General features: G+C 37.0%; 2 long non-coding RNA genes and 1 other non-coding gene across 3 annotated transcripts; all 3 read right to left on the bottom strand.

Annotated features, from left to right (window-relative positions):
• Window positions 1–4,099: 4,099 nt before the first annotated feature.
• Window positions 4,100–17,436, bottom strand: LOC141638432 (uncharacterized). The gene is made up of 3 exons (XR_012542089.1): window positions 17,354–17,436; window positions 5,338–5,436; window positions 4,100–4,412 (listed from the first exon to the last, which is right to left on the bottom strand). It is a non-coding gene; the product is annotated as an uncharacterized LOC141638432 (long non-coding RNA).
• Window positions 8,183–8,289, bottom strand: LOC141638573 (small nucleolar RNA R71). Its single transcript, XR_012542121.1, has one exon. It is a non-coding gene; the product is annotated as a small nucleolar RNA R71 (small nucleolar RNA).
• Window positions 17,437–17,656: 220 nt separating the features above from the next.
• Window positions 17,657–23,074, bottom strand: LOC141638242 (uncharacterized). The gene is made up of 7 exons (XR_012542056.1): window positions 23,001–23,074; window positions 22,754–22,855; window positions 22,029–22,084; window positions 21,469–21,535; window positions 19,774–19,961; window positions 18,778–18,864; window positions 17,657–17,712 (listed from the first exon to the last, which is right to left on the bottom strand). It is a non-coding gene; the product is annotated as an uncharacterized LOC141638242 (long non-coding RNA).
• Between the last annotated feature and the right edge of the window lie 2,674 nt (window positions 23,075–25,748).

Here is a 25,748-nt window from a genome sequence, read left to right as displayed (position 1 = left end):
AATTTTAGATCTGAAAAAATATAATAAAATGCAACATTAGACGTTTTTCCTAAGTCATAGATTATGTTTTATTAATTTTCACTAATAATGTCACTATTTATGCTATTTTTCTTCAAAAATCCATAAATCATGTAAAAAGACTTCTTTATAGCCAATTATTTTACACACATCTTGTAAAATTACATGTGACAACATATTAATTTTCTATGACCAGATTCGAAATTTAACTCATATTAACCTATTTTTCACTTAAATCCGTATTTAACAATGAAAAATTCATTTTTCGAGCATAACAAGTCCAAAAATTATGAAAATTTACAGGTTATCTCAAAATAATATATGTGAATACATATCCAAAAACCAAGTGAAAATTCGAAGTATAGCTAATTTTAGACCAAAAATGACATTTTTACTCATAAAATCATATTTAAATGCCATTATTGTAAATTATGAACAATAAAATCCGAAAAATTAACCAAAATATCCTAAAACATTTTAGGACCAGAAATATTAACATGCATGTAATAATTTCGTGATATATCATAATAACACGAATTTTACAAGTTTTATTTGTTATTCTTATAACTCGGAAAAACTTTTAACCAATTTGCATGCAAACAACCGTGGCTCTTGATACCGATTGAAGGAAATGTAGATTTATATACATATTAACATACTCAAATATGTCTAAATAATTTGTCATAAAATTAATTGCGGATTTTATGCATGCAAACAATAATAAAATAGAGGAGAAATCATGTCCTTACATTGTTGATTTTCGGTTATTAGGGCACAAAAGAGATCACCTTTCTCTTTTGATCTTGAGCTTTTCCTTATGGATGAACAAGATCTAAGTATAAGATCTCTCCCTAAGCTTTATACCCAAGGCTCCTCTTAATTTTAATTAATATTACAAATACTAGTATAATATTAATCAAGTAGAAAATTGACCCAAAAATAATGTAAACACTTGATTATTTTCGGTTATTAGGAGGGAGAAGAAGAGAGCTTTTTATCTCTCTAGATATCTTATTTTTGGATGATGGAATATTAGAATGAATCACTAACTTAATCAAAGTAGTGTATATAGAAAAAAAAGACAAAACCCTTGCATTTTCTCTCTAAGAAAACCGGTGGGTGGAGGTGCTTTTAGGGGAGTCAATGCATGCCCATATTGGTCTTCACAACGTGAATAGGGTTGCATGGCTACCTAGCTTTTTCATCATTATGTTTTCTATTTAAAATATAAACACAATTTTAGCTAATGCACCTCCATTATTTCGGCACTTTTAGATAATATGGGTTTCATATTATTTTGTCAATTGTCAATATGTTACATGTCACATGTCACATAAATTTGTTATGTATTTTTAACATATTAAAAATCAACGTATTAATAAAAATACGTCACATACAAAAATCGACTTAGTAATTTCATAATTACTTGTGCCAAAATATTTTACCAATTCATAAATCATATTTACAAAAATTCATTCAATTCCAATTGTTTCCTTAAACAATAATTTCATCCGAGTAATGAAACAATTCGATTACTCGGATCAGTATCTCATTTAATCACATTTCAATATGATACGTAAATTTTTCTTCCAAAATCGTCCGTCAATTTTCAAGTAATTTAATTAACTCGTAACGTTATACGATTAATTAAATAATCAATTAAGAGTATTGCCCTTTAGGTATGACCTAGGGGGTCAACTGATCACCACCGTCACACGACATAAGAATGTCAAACTCTAGTCGACCAATCATTACCGATATATGTTGACCAGTTGACAGTAACAATATTACTTCCCAATTGTATTCATTTTAATGAGACTTAAACATGTGATCATCATGATCAATAGTCGTGATCGCATTATTGTCGGAGGACACATATTCCAACAGTTCAATCTTAAGGAATTGATCAACTTGTATCATCATACAGTTAATCAACTTTACTGATTAGGGCATAATCCTTTAGGTGTGACCTTAAGGGATCAACTGACCACCACCGTTCTACGACAGTAACGTCAAACTCTAGGAAGTCAATCGTTACCGATTAATGTTGATCAGTTGACTATTTAATTTATCATCCCTTACGTATTCTTAATATGAGATTTAATTATGATATTTAAATCATGTGATCGCACTATTGTTGAGGACACATATTCCAACAATCTTCCACTTGTCCGAGACAAGTGTGCGTCACCAATTCTCTTGTCCTATTACAATCTCCCACTCAATGCAAGGTGTCTCGCAGGTCGTACTTGCACTTGATCATATCTTGAGTGGTTTTCTCAATCTGGGAGTGTAACTGTCTGACCGGAATTATCTACCATAGATACCTTCCGAGCGTGGCCACGCATTTTCAGTTCACTGCTCCTCGAGTGGCCTTGAGATTTCAAATAACTCTGACAAGGGGGTGGAAAATTTCTATCGCACTATTACCTTTGTCCAGCCACAGTTCATCATAACCCAAAATATACCCATTTGACCTCATTTACGACAGTCGTAGAGTATAAATCCAAGTCAATCAGAAATTTCTGCCAACTTGGGTGAATAGTCTCTAGTAAAAAAGAATTGACTCACAAGAATACTATAGTAGCTCTTGCCACGATCAGGCTTTATGAATTACCAGAACTCTATAAGCGGTCACTACCCGACAGAGTGTCCCATACAGTCTGCCCATGTGATCGACTAGTCATCCCATATGACTCTATGGCACTTGAACTTGCCATCAATCGCATCACACTCTAGTGACTTTGAGACATCACCTCATATAAGTAACTAGGGGCGAATACCATGTCAATCTAGTTCACTTTAATGAGGTTCAATTTGTCTCTACAACCCATTCGGATACGACAAGGTAACGGGTGAGTTTAATGAAACTCAAACGATAAATGCGATTTATCACATATAAATAGTCAATACACTATTACTAATTCATATCTTATAATCTTTAGTGTATTATTAACACTAGTTAAAATGCAATAAAAGTTAGGCAAGTGGATATACCCTATATCCATATATTCCAACTTTGGCAATTGCTATTTCCTTCAATTCAATGTTATTTCTAATAACTTGAATTTATCTCTAAGTATTTGTCTAGTCTTCTTACTAGACTTGGACTCTTTAACTTGACTAGTTGTCTCTCCGCGCGCGGAGATCCAAGACGCGTTTCTATTTGTTATTGCAGCGAATCTGTTTATGGCTCAGTTTTGGCGAGAATTACCGAATGTATGTAGATGTAGTTGCGTTTTGTTCTAGGGTAGAAACCTTTTTTTTTACGTGTAATGTTCAACGTAGTTGCCTTAATTTGACGTTTTAGTTTCTTAATCTATTGCACTGTCTTCAAATATTTAATGATATAATTGTCATTTGTGCTCTATCAAATTATTCGGTGCACCAAGAAACAATAGAATTGAGCATCTTTAACTCCAAGGACCATATTCGTCTCTTCTGAAAATATTTAGCTTTGCCATGAACTGTAAATAATATCTGGTCACGTACACCTTTTAAGGTAACAATTGTTAATAATAACTACAGCTTTGTATAGCAAAAACATTATTAGATAATTAGCTAAAATTCACGATACATTCTATGAGCATTCCAGGTTATTTGACCCAAATTATATATTGAACGTATACATTGACTGTCGTATTTGACCAACTCTTAAACCCCAACATTAAAGTATACATACCCAATGTACTACCATCACAAAGAATAATATCAGCTTATACATCATGAAACCTACATAGTATAAATTGTAACATTTCGCCATCGCTGCTTATAATTAACGACCGACTTGATTGTTTACTTTTGAAAGTGTTTTACGAAAGTGCCATTAAAATAGGATAAATGAAAGAAAGTTATAACAAGCAATTTTCAAAAAAGTCAAATGTATAAGACAATAGTTATAGCTAAAAAGTAGCGACTTCCGCCATTCTCACTATGATAACCTAATTCCATAAAATGAAATTCATCATCCTTCACTCTCCGGTCCTCGTCTTCTTCTCCCTATGCATCTTCATTATCTATGAACACCACCGGTCCTAATGTAACTGAACTCAATCACCCGTCTAAACCCATCTTCATTATCTCGGCTATGGTGCTCCACATACCAAGAGCCGCATCAACAACCATACATAGCAGTAAAGCTACATCTCACGGAAATACTAACAGCAATCGCAAAGATGGGGATAACAACAGATTTGTAGTCCAAAGCCAACCCGAAAATAATATTTGGTGTGGCTTCAGTTTTGCAAGACACTTGTCAGAAATTGAATAAACTATTGTTCTATTTTTCATATTAATACCCGTATGCATTGCTATTGTAGCATTTCCTCACAAATCCAATGATGAGCCCAGACCACAAGGCAATGGCAACATATAAGAACAGTTCCCTCACTTCCCTGCATAGGTAAACGGTAAAGTCACCATCAGTACGGAGACACGTAAGATTGAGATGGAGTACCAGAAGAATGATTTTAATGGGGAGGATGTTGAGAAAAGCAGGGAAAAACTGAGTACGACAAATATCCTAACAGATTCATCATGCAAAGACAATCTGATCAAAACAATGCACAAACTCTATCCCTCCTTCCTCTCACTCCCACCCCCACCCCCACCCTATCCCTCTCCATTCTATCTCAATCTGAACAAAACTAAACAGGGAGTCTCCCTCCCCCCCCCCCCCCCTTCCCTACAACCCTCTCCACTTCTCTAAATCTGAGTTAAATTAAGCAAATACTCTCTTCCTTCCCTCCCTACCTTCCTCTCTTTATCCCTCTCCCCTTCTCCTCTTCTCCCTTCCCCTCCCCATCACCTGTGATTCCGTGTTGATGTGATAGGTATACCCTATACAGTTAGTTGTATAGTTTTCCCTCCTAACGTATCCCTCTCTCTTTCTCTCCCTCCCACCGATCACCCTCCTTCCTTTTCACCTCTCAATCTGTTATCCACATAACATGAATTTAGATACTCTAGGAATATATAGAATAAGAGAGGCACATAACAGAGCAATTTGTGGTGGTTGGCCACTAACAACAGAATACTGTTGTCCAGGCATAAAAGTACCTTTCTAAATGTTTATTAAGACCACTCTTTTTTAGAGATAAAAATATCATACGAGAGGAGAAAAAGGGGATTAATACTGATGTCCAGACAAACACAGTTGAATAACATTAGCTTGAAATCGAAACACACAATTAATACTGAACCAATATAACATACCAGAGAAGAGAAAAGGGGATATGCCAAGGAAAAGAGCGTCACGAAGAGTAAAGACAACCACCAGCACCAACCCTAATCAGACATGAAAATAATACTAACAATCACCTGATTTAACTTTGCTTCCTCTAATTCTGGTATCTCCATGATCAGTGTCAATCCTGCCGCCACCAGCCCCGGACTCCTTCATCACCATCATCGTCGGAACTGCAAGCCAAAAGAGTGAACATTAAAAATTGACAAAGGGGAAGCAGAAGAAACTCATCCTGAAATCTTAAATATAAGAGCAGATTAATATGTTAAACCTCTCGTCGGATTGCCTTCCTCGGCAAAGATATGCAACAGGTATAGTATTCATAATAGTCAACTATTAAACAACAGAAGACAGGATGTATATACAAAGAACCAAAACATTTGATATGAAAGCCGTTGGTGCTTCATATAATCTCAGTTTCAAAAATAGAATAAAAAAAACTTAGACCATCTGATGTGACCATAATTAGCGCATATTTAGCCCCCCGAATTAGCCTTGTTCCCATGCTTTTTAGTGCCTATTTGGGTCATTTCTTATCTTTAGTTCTTTGTTTTGCATATTCTTTGAGATTTTGATCCCTTGGTAGGAAAGGAGTAAGAATCTTGCATTTTCATGGCAAAACGAGGCTAAATTGATTGTATTCAATGACCAAGCATCAAGAAGAGACAAGACTAGAAGGCCTTTGTACATATCATAGTAGAAGAACAATGTTGAGAAAGGATCCTTGCGTCCCCAAGGAAATCCCCAAGGAATTTATGAAGAAAAGGGAAGAAAAGAAGAAGAATTGACGCTGACCAACAATCCGAACGGATTGCACAATCCGCCCGTCCAGCCAGAACAATCCGAGCGTCCCTCCTTGGAATCCGCTCAGATTCCCCCTCAACAATCCGAGCGTCCCTCTCCTGAATCCGCTCGGATTGCACCGCCCAAATCCGGCCGTCCCGACTCTAATCCGCACGGATTTCAGTACAGCACGGATTTCATTCTTCAAGCTACGAAAAGAGAAGCCCTTCTCTCAGAAAATACCGGGTCCTCCTTGCTCAACTTAAAAAGTGTAATTACTAGTTTAGCCCTTAGTTAACCCTAATGCATCCTCCCTAATTTTCACTATAAATACCCCATTAGTCTAATTAGAGGAGCATGTTCTTCTTATCAATAATTAGTGTAGTTAATATCAATCAAATCTCTCTTCAATATTGTAATCAAGTATTAATCAAGTTTTAATCCAAGTTTTAGTTCTTTAATCTCTCTCTTGTTCTTCCTTTATTTTGGGTAATTGAAGATTATTTGGATTATTATTGGGAGATTGACAACCTCTCAATCTAGGATTCAAGTACTTCTATTATTCTTGCTTTATTATTGGAATCATTAGTAGGTATAATCTCTTAATCCCTTTTTAATTATTGTTAATTACTTTCATTTATTCATCATGTTTCATATTGTTGGTATGATTGACAACCTTGCTAGCATGATCAACATGATAATGAGTGAGTAGTCTCTTAGCTAGGGTTTAATGGGTGATTAGGGGAAACCAACATGGGGAATGATTCATGCTTAAATCAATATGCTTTCATATCTTATTTGCTTGCTTGTTTTGATCTTAATACATGCACATGTTATATTTGATGAAATGCTAAGCCTATGAATCCTTGCATTTACTATCATCTTCTATCTTTTCAATGAGACTTGTAAGACATAACCCAACTCGAGTCTTGTTAGACCATGCATGTGTTGAGTAGGAAAGATTAAGTCGACTTGTAGGTGTTGTACAATCTAATCGATTCGGCTCCGGGACCCAAACTTTCCTAGGTTTGTAAGATATAACCCAACTCAATCCATCACAACAATAATTGCTTGCTTATAATTTGAGAACATGTTTGTATGATCATATCCCATGATTCCCCTATGAACCCATGACACCCTAGTGCTTTTAATCAATTGTTTACACCCCTTATTTTATTCATCTTGCTAGTTTATTTTCATTGTTATTTTAGTTTAGTGACCTTCTACACCAACTCAATTTGTGACACCCCTAGACACTACTAGTTGCAATAGAATTCTCATTTCAATACCCGTCCCATGGGATCCGACCTTTACTTGCCTCTTTACTAATTGTAGAGTTGTTTGTGAAGTATAAATTGTGTTTTGTATCGACCATTGACCAACGACCACATATACTTAATTGTGAACACGAAATGGCACCGATCAAAAATGGCGCCGTTGCCGGGGACGGTGTTTAATTGATTTAAGATTTCTTTTTATTGCTATTAGTTGTGTCTTTCTTCACCTTGGGGAAGTAAAACTCCTCAAGGTTTGTTCTAATTGTTTTCGAGTTGTTTGATATTTTGCATGTCTAGAAGGTTACAAAGTGATTTGTTACCTTTTGACCGTGAAATCGAAAGAACCTTGACGAATAATAGGAGACTTGTTAGGAGGAATTTGAGAGGTGTTGGTGAAGTTGTTCAACCCACTAGTGAGTTTGTCAATCCTTTCGCAATAGAAGGAGAAGAGAACCCATTAAACAATACCACACAAAATCCACCTACAATGCCTAAATTCTCGTCACACTCTATACCCACCGAGGAGAATCTACCAAATGGTACTCCAACACCACAACATCTCACCGGAAATTTTATTGCCAAGTCCGCCTTCATCCAACTAGTTGAGAGGAGCCAATTTGGGGGGATGCCAAGTGAAGACCCTCATTCTCATATGGAAACCTTTTGCGACTATTGTGATGCAATCTCTCAAACGGGCGTGACTCAAGACCAAATTAGATGGGTCTTATTTCCTTTTTCCTTAATCGGCACCGCGAAGCAATGGTTGAAGGGCCTTGATAAGGCCACCCTTGGAATAGATTCTTGGAAGAAGTTGGCTCTAGCTTTCTACAAAAAATTCTACCCACCGGAAAAGACTAACATGCTAAGAGCTCAAATTACGGGTTTTAAGCAAAGGGATGAAGAATCTTTGTATGAAGCTTGGGAGCGGTTCAAAGGTATTTGTCGCTCATGTCCTCACCATGGACTTAGCGAATGGTTTTTGGTACAACAATTTTGGAATGGTTTATATGAAGATTCAAGGAACATTCTCAATATGGGATCAAATGGAATGTTCACCGAAGTTGATGACAATCAAACATGGAACAAGATTGAGGAAATGGCGGTCCATAATTCACAATATAGTAGACCTCGCAAGGCTACTAGAGGAGGAAAGCATGAAGTGGACTCCGTTACTCAATTGGGTGCTCAACTTAGTGCTCATATTGAGACAATCAACTTGAAGTTTGAACAAGCTATGGCTAGACTTGAGGAAAACTCAAAATCATCGAAGCATCATGTCAATGCCATGACGGCATCCTCATCAATCCCAAGTGGGATATGTGAGAATTGTGGAACTTTGGGTCATGACCCAAGTGAGTGTAGGGGAACAACCGAACAAGTTAATGCTTTCCAAGCTTACAAGAGTGGTACCCCTTATTCAAATTTTTACAATGAAAACACCAAGTTACATCCAAATCTCTCATACAAAAGCCAAAATGTTCAAAACCCTCAAACAACATACACTCCACCACCCATGAGAAATCAAAATCAAAGACCCTTTTACAATCAAAACCAAGGTTACCAAAATCAAAATCCATACAATCACCAAAATGACCAAGGTTTTGATGTCCAAAAAGCGGTCCTCCAAATGCAAAAGAATCAACAAGAATTTTTCACTCAAATGCAAAAAGATAGCCAAGCAAAGGACACCACCATCAACAACATTCTAGCTCACACCAAGATGTTGGAAACACAATTGACTCAACTAGCATATTCAAGCTCACAAAGACAAAAGGGGCAATTACCACCTCAAAGTAATCCCCCTAGACATGAAACGGTTAGTGCCATTCACTTGAGAAGTGGTACAAGGTATGAAGCACCGAAGAAGCAAGTTGAGAATGAAGTTGTGAAAGCTAGTGAGAATGAAGTTGTGGTGCAAGGTCCCAAAGAAGGGGAATCATCAAAAGAAGAAAGTTCAAAGAAAAATGAAGACAAGGCCAAAGAGAAGGAGCCCATTGTGATTAGACTTCCTTTTCCAAGTCGTCAAGCCAAGCCCAAATTTGATGATCAACTTGGAAAGTTCATGGAAATTGTGAAGAACTTAGAAGTCTCAATTCCTTTCACGGAATTAATCAATCACGTTCCGGCCTATGCAAAATACATGAAAGATATCCTCACAAAGAAGAAGTCGATCCGGAAACTTGAGACTATCGCCTTCACTAAGGTGAGTAGTGCAATACTTCAAGGGAGTTCACCTCCAAAGTTAAAGGATCCGGGAAGCTTCTCAATACCGTGTACCATTGGCGACACGACGATCAACAAAGCCTTATGTGATCTAGGGGCTAGTGTGAGTGTCATGCCGTACTCGGTAAGTAAAAGGTTGGGAATGGGAGAGCTTAAATGCACCAACATCACACTTCAAATGGCCGATAGATCGACGAAGACACCATTAGGGATATGGGAAGATGTCCCCGTGCGAATTGGGAAGTTTTTCATCCCGGTGGACTTTGTCATTGTTGATATGGAGGAAGATTCCAACATTCCAATCATCCTAGGAAGACCTTTCCTACACACCGCCGGTGCGGTGATTGATGTGAAACATGGAGAGCTCACTCTAGAAGTGGGAGATGAAAGCATAACTTTTAATCTTGACAAGACCATGAGAGCTCCTCGTTTGCATGAGCCATGTTTCATGATTGATCATTATAGCCGGAAGGATGAAAGGAAGAATTCGGAACTCCAATGGAAGAAGAGAGATGAAGATGCTCCATTCAAAGAGCAAGTGAATTATGACAAGGAGAGCTTGCAAAGCTCATCAAAATCAACTAAGGAAGAAGAGGATGGCCTTATTGGCCAAGAGAAGAAATTGGGAGAGTTGTCTCCATCTAAGCAAGAGATTTTCAATGATCAACTCAATGAAGTTTGTGGTCTTTGGGACGATGAATTTGAAGGGATTTTTAATCCCTACATTGGGCATGCCATCGATCATGATCAACAACAAGGGCCACGGTCTATTGAGGACCTCTACCATAATAATGAACAAGCTTTTGACTACTTCTTCAAGGTGTTGAGCAACATCAACAACACCTTGAACATGCCCCCTTGACATCTCATCAAGAATGAGAGTTTGGTGGAGTCCTCCCTAAACCACCACTTGTAAATATTTCTAACTCCCTAACTTACATTTCAATTTTTGTATTGCATTTTTGTCATTTTTAGATTTTATTTACTTTGATCAAAATAATTGTCATGCAAGAGAGAAGTGAGGGAGGGACTAACGATTTCAATTGATGTGTAGTGCTTTACCTTAGTGTGGGGATGGCAATTGCCTAGGCTATTCATGCCTTAGTAGTGCCCCCACAATGAAGAACACAAGATTTGAAAGAAAGAAAGAAAGAATGATATGGGAATGCGTTTGTGCACGGGTGGAACTGAATCCGTGTACAACAGGGAAGAATCCGAGCGGATTCCTGAGAATCCGCCCGTCTTCAACAATCCGGGCGTCCTGCTGAGAAGACGCCCGTCCTGAGCTGAGCTGAAATTGAAAATTTCTTGACTGTTGAAAAATCCGAGCGGATTTCTGGAAAGACGCCCGTCTCATAGAATCCGTCCGTCTTGTGAACAAGACGCCCGTCTTTGCAGCTGAAGAAAACAAAGAAATTTCTCTGGACTGAAATCCGTCCATCCTGCAGCAAATTCGCCCATCCCATCACAGAAGAATCCGAGCGGATTCCCCAGAATCCGCCCGTCTTTAGGCGAGCTTCTGAAAATTTTGAAGCTGCAGAATCCGCACGGATTGTGCCTAATCCGCACGGATTGTCCCTGCGTTTTTAATTGTCGACTTCTTTAAATCCCCTCCCACCTTCATTCCTTCATTCATTCATTCATAAACACTACCCACAACATCAAAACCCTCATCCTCTCCATCACAAAAACAAAAACCCTCAACAAAATCCACCAAAATCAAATCAAACCATCCTTCAAACAACAAATCAATCACTCCATCTTCAATAAAAATCAAAACCAAGCACAAAATCTTCAACCTTTGAGTCGATTTTTGATTTCATAAAGGCAAAGCCTTTCACCTTCAAATCGATTTGGGCATTCTACAAATTGAAGATTTTTGATTCTTTTCTTGGTTTGTTCATCAAATGGCAAGGACAAAGGGAGCAACAAAGGCACCAAAGGCAAAGGCTCTCTCTCAAAGGCAAAAAGCTCTCCAAACAAAGAAAGCTTTGGCAATGGTGGTATCAACACCAAACTTGGAAGTGCAACAACAACAACAAACTTCTATGGGAGCATCACCTTCTACTCCGGTAATCGATCAACTCTTGCATTATCCGGAGGTAACTTTTATTTCCGATACCCATAGAAAAACATTTGCCAAGTTTGCTATGAAATCAATTCAATCCACCAAATTCATATGTAAAGATGCCTTGGAGAAATTGGGTGTTCTTGAACAAACAAAAGCCTTTTTCAATGCCATGGGTTTGAAGAAATTGTTTGAAACAAAGGAATTGACATACCCCTCCCTTGTCTTGGAATTCTTAAGTTCTTTAAAAGTCACCAAAGTTGAAGATAGGGAAAATCTTGAGTTTCGTCTAGCTAACATTAGTAGACGCATTACCTTTAAGGAATTGGGTGAAATTTTGGGTCTTAGCGATGAATCGAGATATCTTAAGCATTATGGAAAGTATGACCCCGAGCCTCTTTGGGAGGCAATCTCCGGGAAGAAATTTGATCATTTTCATGCTTGTCGTGCTCTTTTGGTCCATCATCCGGGCATAAGAGTATGGCACAAAGTTGTGGGAAATACCATAATTGCTAGGAAAGACACCAATCATTTCACAAGACTTGATTTTATTCTCCTTGAATCGGCTTTGAATGTCGGAAGAATCCATACCAAGCCTTTCAATTCTTTGAGGCTATTGGTTGATAGATGGCTCAATGTTGATAGTGGGAAGAAGGGTACAACCGTTATTGTTAATGGCGGCCTAGTCACGGTCCTAGCCAAGCACTTTGATCCTAATTTCAATAAGGATAGCAAGTACAAGGCAAAGGAAGGTGGCCATCTTATTGATATGACTATCATGATTAACAAGTTCAAGTGGGTTGCTCAAAACCCCCTTGACACCAAGTGTGGATGGCTTACTAGTGAGGCTCGATCATTCACTTTACCCGCGAAGATTTGTCGTCTAAGTGTCCACCGGACCAACTATCTACTTCCCCTATCCGAAGAAGCCGAGTACATCATTCAACAACAAAAGGGTGATCATGAAACCCCCTCCTCTTCCATTGTTATACCGCCTTACCCCTTTGTGTATGAAGAGTTCAAACCGGAAGGAGTTGAAATTGGGAAAGACTATGTCACTCTTCTTATGCAAGCAATGCACAAGCAAGCTTATGAAGATAGGAAGAATGCATATTTGGCTCAATATCCTCCCCTCCTACATTTAGCTAGGCAAGGACTCCTTGATCCATCTTGTCCTTTGCCTAGTTGGGCGGATAAAGAATCCTTGTTTCCGGGTGCATCTAGGGACGTGGTGGGAGATAATGAGGTTGTTGGAAATGGTGAAGAAATTGATGATAATATTGAGGAAGAAGCAATTGGAGAAGGAGATGGAGAAAGAGATGGTGAAGACGATGATGAACAAGATGATGGAGAAAGTGAGGAAGAAAGTGACAAGGAAAGTGGCAATGTGACCACTTCTCATGAGGGAAGTGGTGATGCTGATAGCATGATGGAAGACTAGCAAGCCATGGAGACTCCTACACTCCCACGGTTTGTCTATATCTCTTTGTATTTTACTTCATTTTGATCATTGTTGGTTTAGTCCTAGCAACATCAAAGGACTCACACCTCGGTTCCATTGAGGTGTTCTTCTTTTATTGTTCCCATTTGTAAAATCCAAAATGACAAAACTAGTTTCATGCATAGCATAGTGTGTGCATGAACTATACCCATCCTTGAACATTAGCAATAGTGTCTCACTCGGTTTGGGGAAGTTAATGCATACACAACGGGAGGTAATCTAAATTATCCTCTCCGTCATAACAAAAACCATGCATCATGTAGTGTAGCTTAGTATAGAATTGCATTTAGTATAGAAATCATGCATCATCTTTGCATAATTTCCATCATTTTGGCCATTGAGGACAATGCCCATATTAGTGTGGGGATGGGAATTCTAACACTTAACTTTTATTCAAAAACCATAAAAATGGAAAATTTTCAAAAATCATAAAAATTGAAAAATTGAAAAATCCAAAAACAAGTTCATTTCCTTTGTATATATTGTCTTGTATATATTGTGTTTGTTTATCCTTGTTCACATTGATTGACTACGCCACATCCGAGACATGAGGATATTGAAGACCGCATGGTATGATCTTTCCAATCTCCTTTTTCCTCTTTATGTTAATGACTATGTGGCTTTATTTTGATTGATGCGGTAAAAACAATGTGAACTTAGGATTGTATTTAGTTTATATGGCATATTAGTTGGTAGAATCATTTGCATTAGGATGTGTATATGCTAGTTGCATCATGGCATGTAGTTTGCATGTTAGAAAAGTTTTGTGAAACCGTCTATTTGGGAAACTTGACAAGTGTATATAGGCCCTAGTAGATGCTTTTTATTCTTAAGACTTTGCTTGTTAGAATACTTGTAAAACACCGTAGGATGTGTCATGCTAGTATCCTTTGACCCATGGTTTAAGGCCTAGTCAAGAGTACCTTGTGGTGTGATAACTCCTTGGCTACCGTTTATTCCAAGGTGACCCTTGAAGCCATGCAACCATCATTCATGCATGTTCTACCATATTTTTGTCATCAAAGGGAATGGGCACAAAAAGAAATCAATTTGAGTTCAATGAAATAAAAAGTGAAAGAAAGTTTGCAAAATGCATCAAAAGAAAAGAGGAGCAAAAATAGAACTCCAAAAGCTTCAAATACAAGGCACCCTCGTTACTAATTGGGGTGACTTTGAAAATATTCAAAAAGAAATGCAAAAAAGTTGTCAAGTATTGAAATGCCAAAAATCAAAAAGAAATGGCAAGAAAGTGTTCTCAAATGTCAAATGCCACATGAAATTGGGGGGAAAAACAACAATGAAAGCAAACTCCCAAAGTGAAACTCAAATACTATCGATCCCTTTATCCATCGTATCCATTTTTGTGCATGGTAGAGAGGGGACGACCCTTCTTCTTGTCTAGGCAAGAGGGGGAATTCCGCGATCCTCCAGTGTTTCTAACACCATAGGGAGTCTACTCTTGACAAAAGCATTTAACGATTGAGGACAAAGGTACCCTAGCTTGACACATTTTGGAGGTGATTTATTGGCATCCTTCTAGGCTTAGTAGTTTGAACAAATTGCATCTATGAAGGATTGTGTACCCTTGAATTGCTTCCCTTGTAGATAATTTCCGCCACTTAGATGAGGAAAGTGGCTATTCTTTTGTAGATGCATCCATTATGTGATTTTATGTGCTTTAATGTTTGGATGTGTCGCCATTTTGGCAAGACCCACCTTGCCTTGCAAGAAGGCATCCTACCTCATGGTTGTCTTGTTGTGAGTTGAAGGGGCGGAGTGAGACCCGCTAATTATCTCATATCGGCTATTATTATTAGGATAGGATAGTTTTGGTCCTAGTCTTTGTCACCTCTTTACTCGGGACGAGCAAAGGTTCGGTTTGGGGATATTTGATGTGACCATAATTAGCGCATATTTAGCCCCCGAATTAGCCTTGTTCCCATGCTTTTTAGTGCCTATTTGGGTCATTTCTTATCTTTAGTTCTTTGTTTTGCATATTCTTTGAGATTTTGATCCCTTGGTAGGAAAGGAGTAAGAATCTTGCATTTTCATGGCAAAACGAGGCTAAATTGATTGTATTCAATGACCAAGCATCAAGAAGAGACAAGACTAGAAGGCCTTTGTACATATCATAGTAGAAGAACAATGTTGAGAAAGGATCCTTGCGTCCCCAAGGAAATCCCCAAGGAATTTATGAAGAAAAGGGAAGAAAAGAAGAAGAATTGACGCTGACCAACAATCCGAACGGATTGCAGACAATCCGCCCGTCCAGCCAGAACAATCCGAGCGTCCTTCCTTGGAATCCGCTCGGATTCCCCCTCAACAATCCGAGCGTCCCTCTCCTGAATCCGCTCGGATTGCACCGCCCAAATCCGGCCGTCCCGACTCTAATCCGCACAGATTTCAGTACAGCACGGATTTCATTCTTCAAGCTACGAAAAGAGAAGCCCTTCTCTCAGAAAATACCGGGTCCTCCTTGCTCAACTTAAAAAGTGTAATTACTAGTTTAGCCCTTAGTTAACCCTAATGCATCCTCCCTAATTTTCACTATAAATACCCCATTAGTCTAATTAGAGGAGCATGTTCTTCTTATCAATAATTAGTGTAGTTAATATCAATCAAATCTCTCTTCAATATTGTAATCAAGTATTAATCAAGTTTTAATCCAAGTTTTAGTTCTTTAATCTCTCTCTTGTTCTTCCTTTATTTTAGGTAATTGAAGATTATTTGGATTATTATTGGGAGATTGACAACCTCTCAATCTAGGATTCAAGTACTTCTATTATTCTTGCTTTATTATTGGAATCATTAGTAGGTATAATCTCTTAATCCCTTTTTAATTATTGTTAATTACTTTCATTTATTCATCATGTTTCATATTGTTGGTATGATTGACAACCTTACTAGCATGATCAACATGATAATGAGTGAGTAGTCTCTTAGCTAGGGTTTAATGGGTGATTAGGGGAAACCAACATGGGGAATGATTCATGCTTAAATCAATATGCTTTCATATCTTATTTGCTTGCTTGTTTTGATCTTAATACATGCACATGTTATATTTGATGAAATGTTAAGCCTATGAATCCTTGCATTTACTATCATCTTCTATCTTTTCAATGAGACTTGTAAGACATAACCCAACTCGAGTCTTGTTAGACCATGCATGTGTTGAGTAGGAAAGATTAAGTCGACTTGTAGGTGTTGTACAATCTAATCGATTCGGCTCCGGGACCCAAACTTTCCTAGGATTGTAAGATATAACCCAACTCAATCCATCACAACAATAATTGCTTGCTTATAATTTGAGAACATGTTTGTATGATCATATCCCATGATTCCCCTATGAACCCATGACACCCTAGTGCTTTTAATCAATTGTTTACACCCCTTATTTTATTCATCTTGCTAGTTTATTTTCATTGTTATTTTAGTTTAGTGACCTTCTACACCAACTCTATTTGTGACACCCCTAAACACTACTAGTTGCAATAGAATTCTCATTTCAATACCCGTCCCTTGGGATCCGACCTTTACTTGCCTCTTTACTAATTGTAGAGTTGTTTGTGAAGTATAAATTGTGTTTTGTATCGACCATTGACCAACGACCACATATACTTAATTGTGAACACGAAATGGCACCGATCACCATCCAAAGTGGAGTTATTCATTGCCAAATCTAAAGAGTAGTGGTTGGCTGGTTGTGGTGTCAACAAGCTCAGTTGATAAAATCATTGATCAGTTCTCATGACATTGGATTTGAAACTGGACAGTGCGACAAGTACCTTAGTGTCCTGTAAATGGTGCATAAACTAAAACAAAAACACATATGCTAGGCACACAATTCATACCGCAAATTCTTCTGCTTCATAATACATATCACCATAGTTTGTCACTACTTTCTTTTGTTTTATTTTTGATACTACAGCATTCACAATCCATTGTTGTAATTAGAAGCAATACAAGGAAAATCGAGATGAATTCATTGATTTGATTGACTATCCTTACCCTTAATACAGCTGCAGACAATTACTAATCACCCAAAACCCCTCAATAACCTGAGATCTATTTATTAGCACCGAGGCTATTACCATTAGATCAAATCAATACTGATTACGTACCAGAAATTGCTGCACGTGATTGAAAGGGTTGTCGCACATGATTTAAAGGGAGTTTAATTTCATGTTAGTTAAATAGGATGGTATCGTCTAGAACAAGGAACAAGGGAGGGGCAATACCTGAGAAAGGGCTGGGTTTGCCGAATTGGAACCGAAAGAGAACCACAAGAGTAGAATCAACGATTTCCAGCGCAGCAGAAGCTGAAGAATTTAGTAAAAGAAGACAACAATTAAGATGAAATTCAAAGTAGATAGATGGCGAAATTAGTATGTGAAAAAAACATAGTACTAAACATTCAAACTTCAAAGTAGATAGATAATAATATTTACAGAAGAAAGTATTGGTACAATTCATTCCACAAATGCGACAATATAACAGAGATGCATATATTGTCATTGAATAGAGGAATACCTAATCGACTATTTTGTCATTGAGCCTAAACTGGAGTCCAATTCTCTTCGTCTTCAAGAACATTCACCTTACCCATAACAAAAACCCAAATATAAGAAATATCTTAAAGAGCACATGAAAAGGAAATTAAATAATAAATAAAGATGAAAAAAATTCAAATTCAATATCCTTTATAATAACAGATCCTAACCTTTTTTCTTCTCCCTCGTTTCTTCCTTCAATCACTCATCATAACATCATAACCTAACCTAATTTTTTTCTCCTTTTTACAATTAATTATTTTCTTCACCGCTGACTGCCTCTCTCCCTCAATCCCCAAGTATCCGATAGTGACTCAATTATACACCATCTATATAAGAACCAAATGAAAGACCGACTCAAACCAAAAAGGGTGAGCTACTGTAATATATTTTTAAGATTTTGTATCAGCTCGTGTTCCATAGTAATGAGTAGAGTAGTATATAACCTGGCACTTACAAATTGAAACTCTTAATCCATTAAATTGTACATTTGAAAATAAAGACAAAAGGAGCTAGATTTCACACCCATACACAGCGAACTATCTTAGAGATAGTCAGAGAAGCATACTTGATTTATTTCAAAATCTTTAAAATGCACCACATATGATAATGTTAAGAAATGCCTATGTAATTTGGTACCATCTAATTGTCTATACCAATGTAGCTACAAACTATATGAGCAACCCAAACGTACAAACACTTAATACAAAAGAGAAAAGGTACAAAGGATCTCCCCGCCTCTAATTATAAATAAAGTAAAATAAAAAATTAAATTTTTCTTTTTTTTTTCTTTTTTTATAAGATGATTCTAATTAAAATGTGATTCAACAGCTGCTTTTGTAGTTGTTTCTATTTGATGCAAAGAAAAATATCGTATATAATATAAATCAACACGAGGAGCGTTATCAAGCTCCGATTCCTATATCTTAATATAAGTCTTTCGCGCCAAACCAAGCAAGCGCATTATTGAATTCATATTAAACCAAACCAAGCGCATTCCATTCTTACTATCATCTTGCTTAGATGGAGAGTTATGCAACATGAATTTTGATTTAGTAAACAAATGCAAGAGTAATAACAGGCTATGTTAATGTGGTCAAGCTGACACATACCTAAGTCGCTCCTTTTTTGTCATTTTTCGGACATATCACTCTCTTCATCAAATTTTATCACAGCCGTCTCTCCCTGAAATTGAGCACCTGAATGTCCATAACATTAGGCAATATCTAGACTCTAACCGCTTCAGCATTGTCAATACGATAGAAAATTGAACTCCTAAAAATAGTACTCCAACTATAGCCGATAAAATACTCCACAATTTGTTTTTTTGCTTGCTTTTGTAACAAGGGCACTACCCTACAATGATCTCACTCCATAGACAACTTCACATTCACAACATAGTCTGTGGTCGGAGTATATCTACCCAATTGGTACCCCAGTTTCTGTAAAGATGCTCCAATCTCCAAGCTCATTTGGTACGTCAAGATATACACAGTCCACAAATCCAGGAAAGGTGACAACATCCCTTCAATGTGACAATGACTGTCAGAATATTCTTGGTGTAACATGAGATATTGACATTATGTCCCCCCATCAACCACCAGGTTAAAAGTAAGGCTTAGAATCTACTAATGTTCAGGGCAAACTTTCACTGCAATCAAATCAGTAAGGATCTAATATTGAAGCTTAAGTCAGTTTTTCTAGCTAGGGAATACAGAAAGAATATGCTTCTCAAATCAGCTATGGACAAATCTATGAAATGAAGACAGAAGATAGCGATCAAACAAGTTTATGTTTCAAGTAAATCATTTGCATATTCAGTTCAGCAAAACAAGTTTACATAACCACTCTTTTTTTGTGATTTACTTTAAGGCAAACATAGCTAATTGTATGTCTTATATAAATATGCGACCGTCTCAAAAGAAACAGCTGCCTTCCTGGTACCCTAGAATCACCATATAATTACGGATAAAGTTTTATTCCCTCTGTCTCGGACATTTTTTTACCTTTGCTTTTGGCATAAAGACAAAGGAGAGGGGAGGGGACCATTCGTCAGTAGTGTCATTGGATGACAAGTCAACAATAATGAAATTAGATTAGTAGATTACCCATCATATGACAGAATTAAATTGCCCCTCAAAGTAGTATGCATAACATCTAGTGGGCAGTAAGTGAGCGAACCTTCTAGCCGCCCTATACCGATCTTAAAAAACTCAAATGGCATAGCATTGTGAACAACCAACCGATGTTTCATATTGAAATAACAGGTCCCCTAGAAGCTGCACATAACCAGTCCCTGTACAAAATAGCACATGTACTATAATTAGGCCTCCAAACTCAATAAGTAGTAGTCAGTAGTCATACAATTCAGGTGGCTTAGGCCAAATGATGCAACAGAAAAACGCATACACCGAATCACAAGCAGTAATGGTTAATACTCCAGTGGCATATTGATACCCGTGCAGATGATGGGGGCGCGATCAGATACATGGATATTTGAAGAATCCCGAACATATAACTTACTAAAGTTCAATACAACACAAACAACAGTAAGAGATTGAAAATGCTTGACCAAGCATTTTAATGGCATAACTGTGTACCATGTAATCAACGTTCCATGTATTATTACTGTTAAAAAACCAAGCAAAACCAAACAGCAACTCTTAAGATCCCGCCAATTCGTAACCATTTTCTAATGCTTATCATCCACCAAAAACACCATCACAGGACCACCAAATTTCAATAAAAGAGGCAGAGACTACCTCTCTTTCCCTTCCTCCCACCTTTTCCCTCTCCTTCTCACACCCTTGTTATCAATCTAGAAAAATGTGGCAGAGGCTACCTCTCCCGCCCTATCAATTTCAGCAGTACCAAGCAAATCAAGTGAGTGAAAGATTGAGCAAACAATAGCACATACCACACAAAACAAAGCTTCCAGCCTTCGACCATCACATCCCCGCTTTCATCACCACTCACCACCACCAATTCCATCAAAGCAGCGAGTATAATACTCAAGCATCAGCCACGTTGCTTCTATCTGTCCTCCGGAAGCCCCACCTTATATCCTTAATGACCACCATCTCGCAAACTATTCAATTGCAGTATGCCAGAACGGAAATCTAAACTTTAGACCAGGACCCACCACATCCCTTTACACAACCATGGTTAGATCTTTAACTGGTGAAATAACTTAAGAAGGGGCATGACCGAACAAATCATTGGTCTAGGGCTTCTGGGAGTAAATGCAATTGCAGTAACAGCTCCAGTACGCCCCTGTAATATTGATATTAGGTACCCGTCTGGCAAGCGCCACTAAATAACAAATAAAAATAAAATTCAATAACAAGACACAAATAGGCACAATAACAAAGTTGTTTGAAATAGATGCCACCAAAGCATTGTTCGAGCTTACAACCAAGTCAGTGATGTCTCCTTTGCAAAAGCAATCAAATCCATTACAATTAGATCAATACTATTAATACAGTACTTTCCAAATCTCGGAATTGGAAAGCCTATGATTTCACAAGCAAGTTTTTAAAATGTTCTATTAATGGGTAAAGAAGGAAATCAAAACACAACAAATCAGTAAATTCAAAAAGAGGAAATCAGCAAATGAAATCAATACCTGGGCTTGAGGGAGTTATAACCAACCGCACGAAAAAACTGCAGATCCACTACCAACAAAAAACAAAGTCAAATAAGATGTACTAAGAAATAAATAAAAGATTCGGAAAAAAAATAATGATTAGTAAACAAAAAAAATGAAAGTGTAAACTTAAATTGAACAGGGGAATGATATTGACCCGCAATTTTGTCCAGTCCACTGTCACTCACCACTTTCAACCACAGTGGATGTCGTCACCTGCAATCCTGACCCCCAATAGCTAGTCACTACCACCAATCAATAGCGATTACAGTGTAAACCAAAATTAAAGCGAGCATATTAAATAAGAACCAAAAACACCCAACTTACAATACATGCAACAACAGATACAATATGAGTAATGGGTTTGTGAATGAATTAATGAACACCCATATTCAGACCAACCTATGATCCACAAAAAGAAGACCCATTGATAGGGGAAAGTCCCTAATTCACCATTTACTATCTTTAACTAACCTAATGACGAATTCAAAACCAATCTTGAGTTAATCTTATAGATAGTTTCCGATGTTTAATTGCGTACAATAAAACTTATAATGGAATTGATAGAAATAAATTAAGCTGGAGAAATCGAGTTTGTTGCGATCGCAAGGAATCATTTTCAAATTGGGAATGCTGGGAAGAGAAACACTGAATATAGGAAATCAAAATTCGACAGTAGAACAGAGATGTATATATTATTGTTGAATAGAGGAATACCTGATCGACCGTTTTAACACTGGAGTCCAGTTTACTTCGTCTTCAAGAACATCTCCCTACCCAAAACAAATACCCAAATACAAGAAACAATCTTCAAGAGCACATGAAAAGGAAATTAAATAATAAATAAAGATGAATAAATTCATAGGTTCATAAAATTGGTCGGCAAGCTAGATCTAAAGGAACTCCGTTTCACTATGGACGATGCAATTTGATGATCAGCCTCGATCAAAACTCCAACTATTCAACAATGGCTAAAGCGGTGATATAACCACAGTATAAGTACAAGAAGGACATCATACCAAATTAATTTGTGGAACAAACTAAAAGCCCTTGAATTTGTATAAAAAGTATGTAATTTGTATAAAAAGTATGTATAAATATAAATAATTGAAAAGTATGTATAAATATAAATAAATGATATAGAAGAGGAAATTAAAGGCAATTGAAGGGAGTACATGGGAAGCCTGGAAAGGAAAAATAAGAAAAAATTAAGAAATGAGGAATGAAGAAGGGATAAATGCTTTAAAAAATGAAGAGGAGATTGAAGAGGAATAATGAATGAGTGGCTATCACTCAAATGATACAAACTATCACAGTTTGAAATAACAATCAAAGACAACATCAAAATTGAAAAATCATCAACTGGATGAACCTGATCACCTAAAAAATGGAATCGTAAAGCCAATAAATTCATGCTAACAAACAATAATAAATGAAATTACCAGAACTTTTGAAATCCACCATTGAAATGATCTCCGAAAGTTTGAGAACATCCAGATTCAAGTAATCAATCAACCAGCTTCAACAAACACAATATCTAAAAACTGTACCCAAACGAAAAATACATCAAAACCCTAATAAAGTGATCGAAAGCAGTAGATGAAAAAAAAAATAGGAGATGAGTGTGCAATAAAATGATGAGAGATGATTAAAGATGAAGAAAAGGAGAATGAAAGAGTAGAAACTAACCAGATCTAGGAAAGAAGGAGGAGGATAGACGAAGAGAAGCAAGAGAGCAGGAATAATAGAAGTAGAATACAGAGAGAGCAACAGTGCATACACTGTATCTCACGTGAGCAGCACGAAGTTTACTGGCCTACTGTTCATAAGCCCCCAATTTTCACAACTTTGGACATTTATAAGGGTTTTAGAAAGATGCTTGCACTGTTATCGCATAACTTGTGATAAAGTCATTTGTAGAGGGATTCACCCTTAATCCCTACATTGACCATTTTATCACAATTTACTTAGATTCCTTTTGTAGAATTTGCAATGCATGAAACTAAAACACTTTTCTAGTTTCTTACTCCTTCGTCAATAAAATCAGCCTAGGATTTCGACAAATCCTTCTCCGTTTGGAAACTAAAGTTTGTGCTGGTTGCTGGACATCGAGTTAGGACAGGTTCAGGAGCTACCTTGTGGACGCTCGGCTTGCACTCAAGGACGCCAAAAAAATGGCTTGACATAGCAGCAGTTGTTACAGCTATATGACGATATAGCAACAGCTGACCGAAACCTCCAAATAGCAAAGGAGGAGAGGATGGATATCATAGAAGAGAATAAGACTCTCTATGCATATCTAACAATTGCATTTTTAACAATGTAATTCGTTTTTTTTATGTATTTATATATATATATATATATATATATATATATTTATATATATATATATATATATATATATATATATATATATATTAAGGTTATTATGCATTCCTCTCTATCATCTTCTTCTTTGTTTTATTTTATTTAATTTGTTTTACAAGCGAATAAACGCAGAAAAAAACAGTGACAAAACTAATTAAGCGAATAATACTTAGAGAAAGAACATAATGATCGATAAAAACACATGCAAATGAAATAATTAGAGAAAGAAAATAATGACTGAGATGACAAAACGTACCTAAATTAAACCATGCATATTTACCTGATAATCAGAGATAGTAAGAGACGATGACAACAACAGTGACGGAGATGATAAAGCGACGATGAGAAAGAGAGAAAGAGACGATGAGAAAGTGTGTGTTTGTGTTTGTGTTTGTGTTTGTGTATGTTTGTGTTTGCGTTAGGTTTATTTGTGTTTGTGGTTGTAGCTGATCTGTGTTTGTGTGGTTTATATTATGGAAAGTATTAACATCGGTTTTTACACAAAAACCCGTTGTCATTAGAGAATATATTAACAACGGGTCCTTAGAAAACCGTTGTTAAAAAGTATTAACAACGGGTTTAAATATAACCGTTGTAATTACTTTTCACTAATTTTGCGTGAAATTATTGATACCTGTCTATGTGAGTATCAAAAATAATATTTATAAAACCAAACTACTACTAGCAACCGGTAGTAAGGGTCGATCCGCAGGGAGGTAGGGAGATAATAGTTGTTATTAATTCTAGTCTAAGGGTAACAGTTGTGGGGGTTTTGATGAGAAATATAACTAAATCTAATGACATAAACTAAATTATAGATACACGTATCCGTCGATATTGGAATTTATAGAGTACCCGACAAACACCCGATGATGATAGGACACATGTATTTATTAGTTGTCATTGTCATTATTTGGAGCCCGTTTTACGATGTAGAATGGGCGTCGTCGATGAAGTATTTTATTAATTTAAATGATATTTAAATTAATGTTTCTTAAGTGAGTTCATTTTATTAATTTAAATTAAAGTCTTTTTAAAGTGATTTCAATTTAATTTATTTTATTTTGAATTTATTTTCCCAAGTTTATTTTATTGAAAATAAAATAAATATTTGATTTGAAAAATCATTTTGTGAGTATATTTGGTTTGAAAAATCATTTATTTTAATGTGTTAGTTGATTTGAAAAATCGATTTGAAAATCGAAAAGAACTCGTTTTGAACATGCGTTTTTGAGCTCGATTATAGCTCGGTTTTTGAGCCCGTTTTCTTTACGAGTTGGCACGAATATCGAGTACACTAACCAACCTATACCACTACCCATCCAACCCCAGTTCGAACCCCATAACCACGGCCCAAATCCCATCCCAAATCACCCCCAACAGCCCGCATACAAACAGCCTACCCCCTGTTTTGCGTGATGAATCCCGAGCCCAAAACCCGCTCCAAATACCACAAAAACCCGTGCCCATTAACCCTAACCCATACCCTAATATCCTACCCATATTACCTTACCTTAACCACCAAGAAAAACCCCCAAACGAACCCTAGAAAACCCCCCAAAAGCTGCTGGACAGCAGCTATGCTCAGCCGAGCCCGTCTGCCTCTCCTCCCTTTTAACCTACTTTAACTCCTTATAAATATCCACCCTTCACCATACATTCATTCCTCTAAGTTCTCCATACATCCTACCATCACCCACAAGCTTTAAACCTCAGAAACAAACTCTAATGGCCTCCAAAAACCCTAAACAAAACCGACACACAAACTGAACTGTTTGTGTGTCCTCCTCGAAAAGCAACTCGTTCCTCCATCAAACCTCCATCAAAACTCGATTTTCTTGTTCCTAATTAACCACATAACATCCATCTACACATTAGCCAAAGATTTACGAGCCAAATTGCCCTTGAGAGTACACGAAATCCCTCGAAAAACAGAGTGTTATACACTCTGTTTTCGCGGTTTATTCTTGTCTGTCCAGTTCTGTTTGTGCTCGTTTTTCGTGCCCAATAACCCAAAACGAGCAGGGGTTGCTTTAAGATCCCTGTTCTCCTCTCTTTCTAGTTTTCAAA

Source organism: Silene latifolia, unplaced genomic scaffold (genome assembly GCF_048544455.1).
Source record: "Silene latifolia isolate original U9 population unplaced genomic scaffold, ASM4854445v1 scaffold_20.1, whole genome shotgun sequence".
Classification (NCBI taxonomy): Eukaryota; Viridiplantae; Streptophyta; class Magnoliopsida; order Caryophyllales; family Caryophyllaceae; genus Silene; species Silene latifolia.
Note: the sequence above shows the minus strand (reverse complement) of the source record. Positions and strands in the feature narration are given on the sequence as shown.